This window comes from Olea europaea, chromosome 10, assembly GCF_002742605.1.
Source record: "Olea europaea var. sylvestris chromosome 10, O_europaea_v1, whole genome shotgun sequence".
In the NCBI taxonomy this organism is placed as follows: domain Eukaryota; kingdom Viridiplantae; phylum Streptophyta; class Magnoliopsida; order Lamiales; family Oleaceae; genus Olea; species Olea europaea.
Window position 1 is genome coordinate 27,678,480 of NC_036246.1, and position 8,728 is coordinate 27,687,207.

Consider the following 8,728-nt stretch of genomic DNA (forward strand, 5'->3'; position numbering starts at 1 on the left):
TGAAACATGAGCCTAACTTTGAAGACTCCCAAGCAGAGGCTAGCCTCATACACGAATACAAAAAGATTGACAAAGAAGACAACTCAAGCGAAAAAGCTAGCACTGACTCTAAAGTTAGGACAGAATGAAATGCTTCGGGGCTGCTTAACGAATCCTTACCACAATCGAAAAATGAGTTACTCGCTCAGGAAAATCAGCAAGGCGGGAGGGGAATGGAGTAACTGGACTTGATGGAGAGGAGTGAAGCTTACATACAGTACTATTATGAGTACCTAGAGGGAAGTGTTCATGATGGAAGAGCCAATCATATCTTTGGGGTCTTCCCTTTTCAGTCTCTTAAGAAATAGAACTTCCCTCTCTAGATGGCGATCTGTCGATATTTCTGATATGACCATCGCATCTTAGGGCTAGTTCAATGTCGTATAGTTCTAAAACAACTCATCCTTGTCTAGTAGTAAAAGGGGATAGGAACTAACCATACCAGGCTTTCATAGATAAAATCCATCTCCTAGAATAGAAAAACATTTTTAGCTTTACTATAATCGCCTATCTGTGATAAGTACGGATGACTACTCTAGTAAGGTACCCTCGACTGCCTATGTCAATTGAGAAAGTGAAGACATCAATATCAATAAACTTGAAATCTTCTTCGAGGACTTCCTTAAAAGCTGGGTAAGACGAGTGCCACGAACAATGTTAAGCTAAGAAAGACTTTTCCCTTTTTTCTCTTATCTATATTAACATCAAAAAAGCCGATCTGGTGTTCCTGTTGTAAAAGAATAGGTCTTCCTATTCTAAGACTTTCATTTCCTCTTCCTTCGGTGTCTTAACAGCCTTAGACTAGGGAATATTAATTAAGATTAAGATTCATATTTGATAATAATATAAGATTATGAGAATAAGAATATAAAGGAATAATGGAGTCAAATATGCATCAAGAGAACAGTAATTAGTCCCAAACTTGCTATTTTTCCTATTAACTACTCCCTGGGTTTAGCGATAAAACTCTATTCGATAACATCCTATTAGTATGAAATGTCAAGATCCTCCTTTCCTTACTAATGGGCAATCAAGCTAGGCCCCAATAAAGAGAGTTGAATAGGTATGGCATTTCCTTTCAAAGATAAGGCATATTATAGGCACCGGCTCTTCCCCGAAATAAGAAATAGCGTCAGTCCGAAGTGGATATCTTTTGACTCAAAAGGGGTTGCAACCTATGAATGTGCAGCCTAGTCCAGAACAGTAAGAGCTCCGTCCGTGGCATTTGTCCTGAGAACAGTCTTTCTTCTGTCTTGAACCTTCCACCAGCATTGATTCATTCTTTTCTTACCTTAGATATTACCAAGAGCTCTTCTTTGGCTAAGGAGAGCATCTAATCGTTACCTTGGCTCTCTTTTTTCTTAAAATTGAAGCACATGAAAAAGAAATGAAATTTATAGAGTTAGATTAAAGAAGAATAGGCTTACCACTGATATGAGTGCTTATTCACTCACCAACAAGAGCATATTCAATAGTAGCATTCGATGCCTACTCTTTCTTATGTGATTTGCTTCCTCACTTGCCTTTGTAGCCTTTCTTTTTTTCCTTCCCCAGCTTGAAGTTCAGTTACTTGCCTTAGGGCAATCGGAGTTCAGTGAGAAGGATTTGATGCTCTTAACTTTTGGCATCTGTCTTATCTGTCCTCAAAAGCGCTCGTCGAAGGCCCCTCTTGGGACATTCAAATTAAAATCTTCCTTTTGCTCTGTACGTTACCTTGTACATATAAGGGTACTTTTACCCCAGAAAAAAAGACGGTGGGCAAACTGGAAGGAGACCCGGCCGTCATTGAGTTTCAGGATATTTTTCATGCGTGGTGGTATGACAACTCCTGGGCCTGTTCATAAGCGATATTCTTTGTAGGGCTTTCGGCTGCCTTCCTTTATTTTTGGGCTAAGGCTAGCTTTCCTAAGTCAGTTCCAGAGTGCATGAGTGAATCTTGATCTGTATTCAAGGTATGCCCTTTCCAGTTCTGTTAGAATATTGACTTCGGTTAAGCTGAGGTTAGCGAAGTCAATCCTTTGCTTGGGTCCTTGGAGGTCGGAGATCAGAGCGCTGTGTTTAAGTCGTCTGGCCGTAAACTTTATCTGCGCCAGTAAGAGTAAGAGCTTGAGAAGAAGGGAAAGAGGAAGAAGTATGCATTAAGGTTCGGATTTTAGGAAAAAAATAATGAGGTTGAGTACGAAGTTCTCATCACTAGCCTTCGTTTGGCAAAAGAAGTTGGAGCAAGAAGAGGCAAATACTTTTTCCTAGCCACTAATGGAGACAATGTGGGACCTCGTGCTCAGCCGATTAAGTCGTTTGCTCTTTTAGAGAAACCTAATTTCTTGAACATTGCCTCGGTAGAAGCAAACCCTACTAATATGTAAGCCCATCTCCCAAAATAATCAAATCAAAGCAAAAGTGCCTTGCTCCTATCGTGCCTCTCTCTCTCTCTCTCTGTCTATGTACCTTATTTTTTCCTTGTTGTTGAAGATTATTAGGAGTATTTATCCTCCGATCACATACTGTACATACTTTGTATGATCAAATTCTCTTTTTTTTGGGGTTTTCAATTTTCTATGTGTTTTGCCTTTATTTACATATTTTTGTACACCTAGCTTCACGTTGATGAGAGATATCCGAAGCTTTTCTTGGTGCGTCGTGCGTCCTTCAAGTCCTCTCTCCCTCTGTGGTTACCATATTTCTTATTTCTTTTTTAATCTCACTCTTCCTACTTGCCCCTTCAGTGCAAGGTGAATCGGACTTAGACGTCTCGAGTTCAACGAGATTAGAAAAGCTCATAGGAGAAGGTGATCCAGGACCTAGCGATGGGAAAGTTATAATCATAGAAACATATATTCAGCCTAAAAAAATTATGGGCGTATCAGAAAATGCAAAGATCACTATTAGTAGTATATGCTTTTCCTGGGAAAAGACCTAGAACATACTTCTTAAATTAAAAAGGGTGAAACTTACATGAACGGCCACGGATAGAATGAGGAGAAGGGACAGCTGTTCATACTGTTACGGAGAATACAAATAGGTTCCGCTCTTCACCTTAGCTATGTGAGTGCGCGGTATAAAGGCCTACATTTAGGAGGCATTGCCTATAGCACCTGACTTGATAGTGCAGGCACAAGACCTTTTGCATGCACATTGAATATCACAATTAAAATGAGACTTTAACTTTGGAAACTGACTTGTAAGAACATAATAGTCTCCTTACTTAGTCTCAGTCATATGTACTCAATTTTCTTAGTGTTTAGATCAAGGCACCTATATTATGTAGATAATTTCTTCTCAAGCTACCTATCATCTAAGGATGCCCATAGAGAGGGTAGATTTGAAATAGGTCAGGTCAAATAGAGCTATCTTTGAAAGCTGTCCAATCGGTCTAACCAATCCTCTAGTTGAAGAGTAATAATACGATAAGTAGGAGCAAAGAAAGGGGCTGCCATAGTTAGCTACAAGGGATGAGAGAGGCCTTTTTTGGGTAAGAGATGAATGAGGCCTTACGAGGGCTCTTTTCCACTTAATAGATTCATTTCTTCGTTACGATGGTTGAGGGCCATTCAAAGATGCTATTAGAGTAGGAAAGTTAGCCAACCTCCCTAGTTTAGATAAAGCACCCCTTAATTTCCCCACAGCATCTGGTTAGGACACACAACATATTCTATTATGAAATAACAAATTCTATAACAGCATTATGCCTTTTTGAAGATAGAGCACTCATGGCGCACACACTATATCCACGAGGATTCCAAGTGTTCTAATTCATCTCGTTATAGAAAATCTCCCACATTGAACATGCAACTACTTTTTGCATACTCCTGCTACCCCAACCTATGCTTCTCACATCGCATCCTTGGTCCTTAAATAGTGGTATATTCTTTTTTTTAGGTTCTATGAGCTTAAATGGAGACACTTTCCCCTTCTTCGACATATGAATGTGCCTCACCCAGGCTTTTGCCAACAACCTTTCTTTCCAAATCCACCGGTTAAACCAACCTAAAGTCCAAGAACAGCTAAAAAGGCTTGAAAAATTAAGAGAAAATAGACTAATTTGTAAGACATTGAGTTAGACAGCTTATCGTGAGGAGATAGTATGCAGTGCCGTCAAGAGCCATCCTCGTGAAGAAAGGACCTAGCCTTAGGTAACTTAAGTACCTCAATCCTCGTCTCATTCACTCACAGAAGACCTTGCCTATCCCTATTTTCTTTCTTGTACTAGTAAGCCTAGCTTACTTAGAAGTCTTTCACTCATCCCTTCGTATGCAAATCTTGATATCCCCTTTGTTGGGCTATAGAGCTTTGATTTATTCTTTCCTTTGAGTTTCTTCCCTCGCTTAATTTAATCTAGTAATCTAAACTTCTTTTCCTTCTAGGCTTCTAGTAGCCCTTCCTCTACCATGAGAAGACCATGCTACCATAGATAAGGAAAAGCCCACCTCGTAAGCCATTTGACCATGAGTTCATAGCTTAGGATTAGAAGTCAAGATCCCATCCCGTCTTTAAAGTAATTCTCTCTCCTACAAATCATCCTCCAAGAGAATCAATGGATCGGATGATCTAACTCAGCTCTCTCCCTTTCTGGCTTAGCCTACCTTATCTTCTAGCCTAAGGAGTGTAGCTTCTTCTGTAACAGCCTTTTTCAACCTCCCCTCAGGAAGTACGGTAAGAGAAATAGCCTATCTTCTATCTAGCCTTGAGCCTGATATCTTGATTGCTGCTACTTTGATTTACCCCGAGCTGGTGCCGAGGCCAGCGTCTATTAAGAAGGGGATAGCCGACTTATTTTACCCCTAAATCCATTTAGCCTTTCTTTGAAACTACTTGGACTTTTAATACCAATATGGGACCACCTTTCCAAATCAAATGCAACTGATTGAAGAACAGTTGCTCACTTAGTCATAGGTCATTTATGTGCTCGACCGTAGGGAGTAGGGAAAAGAGTAAGTGATAGTTATCCATCGCCTTGAGCGGAGCTTGGTCTAAGAACGAGCCCTAGCATCTCTCAGCTTAGATTCGACATATTCAGTCTTAGCAGCAAATCTTTCCTTCGAAGATGGACAATGTCTACTCTTTGACACATCATTTTGGGCATGGTATCCTAATAGTCAAAACAGAGAGAAATAGAAGAGTTAGAACAAGAAGGATTAGTTAGCACTAACCCGGATCCATATGCATAGTAAAATAAGAGGGTAGGCAGAGGTACAATCTTATTGGCTTAAGCATCAGATTTTTTTCCATGAGGAGGAAGAATATCGGGTTCTCGAATACCCTGCATGTGAGGGTAGGCTTGATGCTAAAAAGAATCCCAAGGACAAAAGTAAATCATAATAGGCTTTGAGGGAGACGAAAGGAAGCCCTCCATAAATCTAAGCCGGATATAAAATGGTAAGGGTAGTTTACCTCTTGGTGAGTAGGCCACAATAACATAACGATATCATTCCTAGTGGAATTATAAATGGGAAAGAAGTTCCTTCCTCGGGTATTAAGCCTGGCAATCAATCTTACCGGAATTCCTTTCTCCAACATGCTCTTTCAAGTCTTTATCTTTGAGCTAAACCTTCCCACTTTTCTTTCTTCTGTACCATCATCTTTTAGCCATCTTTACCTATGTGGGTCACGCGGGTTCTCTTCATGTTCTCTCTATAGCTCCTATCTCCCAGATAAGAGAGGAGGCTTAGACCGAATGGGAGTCCCGCCAGTTTTCTTTTCTTGCCTTAAAGTTTCAGATGAGCGATAAGATTGAGGACTTTCATCTCCATAACCTACCACTTGGAACAAATTGAAGCTATAGTATTCCCTCTATTTGATATCTTATAAGTGGATGGCGATGCTGCTCATTTAGCTCAGCTCATTGTGATGACCAAAGGAAAGCCAGAATGTAAAAGTCTGATACATCAACAACTCAACTGGGCAAACAGTACTCTCAGAGCTATAGACGCTTGGGGTCTGAACCCATGTGATGATGTCTCTCAGCTAAAAGTTGTTAAAGTTCCATGCCATTGAAATAAATAGACCAACTGAGATCGATAGTGATCTCAACGAGCCTCACAGAATGGAATCCAATCTAAAGAAGACCGAGTCAAACATAAAAGCTACCTTAAAGTTCTAGGCATCATCCATCCATATCCTTTTTAGAGGCCCTCTGACTAGAAGCCAAAATTGTCTTCTGCTATAACAAGACAGGGTAACATGGGAATTGAGATAAGGGACGAAGAAGCTTTCTCACTCCTACCACCCCCGGGAAAGAGATAAGAATCAGGCAACTAGCCATTGGGAATGATAGTGGCGATGTGCAACAAGTATGTTAATCATCATCAGATTCCAGTAAATCTGAGTACTCAGATAGTATAGAAAGTGATGAAGAGAGCTTAGCATCAACTACTACCGCTGAGTCAGAAAAATATTTCCAGTTGGGATGATGGAGGAAACAAACCCATCAATGCTCTTGGGAAATTTACAAGAACTGCACCAATGAATCTCTCATTCATATGAAGACAAGTAAGTCTAACGATCTATCCATGGTCATTAGATGGATTGAATCAGTAGTGGATTTACAAGATGCTGATGTTTATGATGATTGCCTACAATACATACATCGTGGGAGGATAGAGTCATACATATTGATTGCACCAAGATTCAATGGATCTTAATCTTATCGAGTTAGTTCTGCCCCCGATAGGGTAATGGCATATAAGCTATTCATATCCTAATAAAGGTCTTAATCTCCAAATTTCGTGTTCTTCCTATGTCATTATCACAATTGCTTCCGCAGCTGCTGGAAGCCAAGTTGGTTACGCCCATACCTCCTAAACCAATATCAAATCCACCTTCCAGGAATCATAATCCTAATACCAGGCATGAATATCACAAAGGAGGAGCTAGGCATTAGACTTTCGACTACTACAACCTTAAAAATAAGATTCAAGACCTCATTAATCAGAAGCTTTGGAACCCATCCAAGGATGTAATCAGCACCCCACAGAGAGAATTCGCTCCATGGTACTCCATCGCACCTATTAGTGCCAAGCTCCAATCGCAATTGAAGAACAAAGAAGATTTCCCAGAAGTAGTAATGATAACCGTTGGCAGGCAGAGGCCAGTAAGGCAGAAAGTTCCTCCGAAGACTAAACTGGATCTACCTACTCTACTGTGACATCAGTAGCTCCTCAAATCAACCAAGAATTTTTATTACTTCCTGTAGATTTAAAATTCCCTATCATTGTCTACCAGCATAATGGGGCCCCTGTTTATTAAGAAATCTATACACCTACCACTTTCACTCCTCTATTCGAGAGAGGGGCACTGACACACCCTGCAAGTTAGGAATTTCCCACCATGCAGCAGAAGTTTCAAGAGAGGTATGAAGCAGGTGACCCAGAGGTCAATCTCCTTGGAGAACCCTTAGGAAAATTTGACTACTATGCCTTGTACTCAAAGAGCAAACCTTCATTCTCCACTACCTCGATGATGACACCTGAACCCTCGTGGTCAGATACCCCAAAATCTAATTCTGTGGCCCGAAAAGATGATAGTTGGGAGGTTATGAACAGGACTACCATGGTCAAAAAGCTCAAGACTATGCTGAACACCATCTCAAGAAAGAGAAAACAAACCGCATTCCCCTTTTTTGTCAGTAATTCAAAGATTACTTATGCCTCTTCCAAGTTCTTACCCCGCCTGAGTGAAATAGATGGTTCTTTGGGTTAGAATAAAATTTTTTGTTCAAAAAAAGTGAGAATGGCCCTCTGGTCTGGTGATTTAGGCGGTCTTGATATGATGGCTCCACATTTCCCTACCCATGTGGGATATAGGTTGTTGAATTCGGGAGGGCTATGAGTTGGTTGGACCGAACTATGTAACCTAAGGAAGGAGGCAAACCAAACCCAAAAAAGTACCTCCCTCTTGGCTAGCCTTGCAAGAGTGGGTGTACGGGAGAATAGAACTGAGCTTCAAGGCTGCAAGATAGAAGGTTACATAGTTCGTGTAGGAAAGCTTTTTCACTGTCCATTGGGTATTTGTCTCTATCTCGCTTCCTCAACTCATACTTATGATAGGCGGGCGCAATGCCAATACCTCTGGAGATTCTTTTTTTTGAATTCCAGTATTCAATTGTCTTCCTTAGGTCCATCCTTCAATTCATGAAGCAAATCATCGATAAAGTGGGTTCTCAAGCATAAAGTGAAAGCTTTCACATCGATTGACAAAAAAAAGACTCCTAATAGAAGCTCATTTTAGTTAGTAGGAAATCAACGCGTTGAAAGATCTTTGATTCTAAAACCTGGGAACAAGTCCAACAAAGCACTTTTCCCTACCAAATTCTATCTATCACTATCTGCTTTTTCCCCTTCCTTCTTTACTGGTAGAACTGTTAGACTTACTTTTGCTCCAGGTTGCCCTACAAGTTAAATCCTTTCTGTAATGAATTTCTCCGCTGACCTAGGCAGGGTTACCCTGACTCTATGAATAGCTCCTGATCTTGATTGTAAAGGGAGTGAGTGCAATACCCCGAAATGTGGTTCTTAGTCCCATAGGACTAGAGCATGATCACGTGAAGAAGAACATACCATCGATTTATTCACTTATCTGATTCGGTATGTAGGCACAGAGAAAGTCTTCCGGTTGTGAGGCTTTAAGGGATAGTAAGGCGTTAGGAACTTGTCATTGGATACTCTCGGCTAGCATGAGCTAAAACTATGAA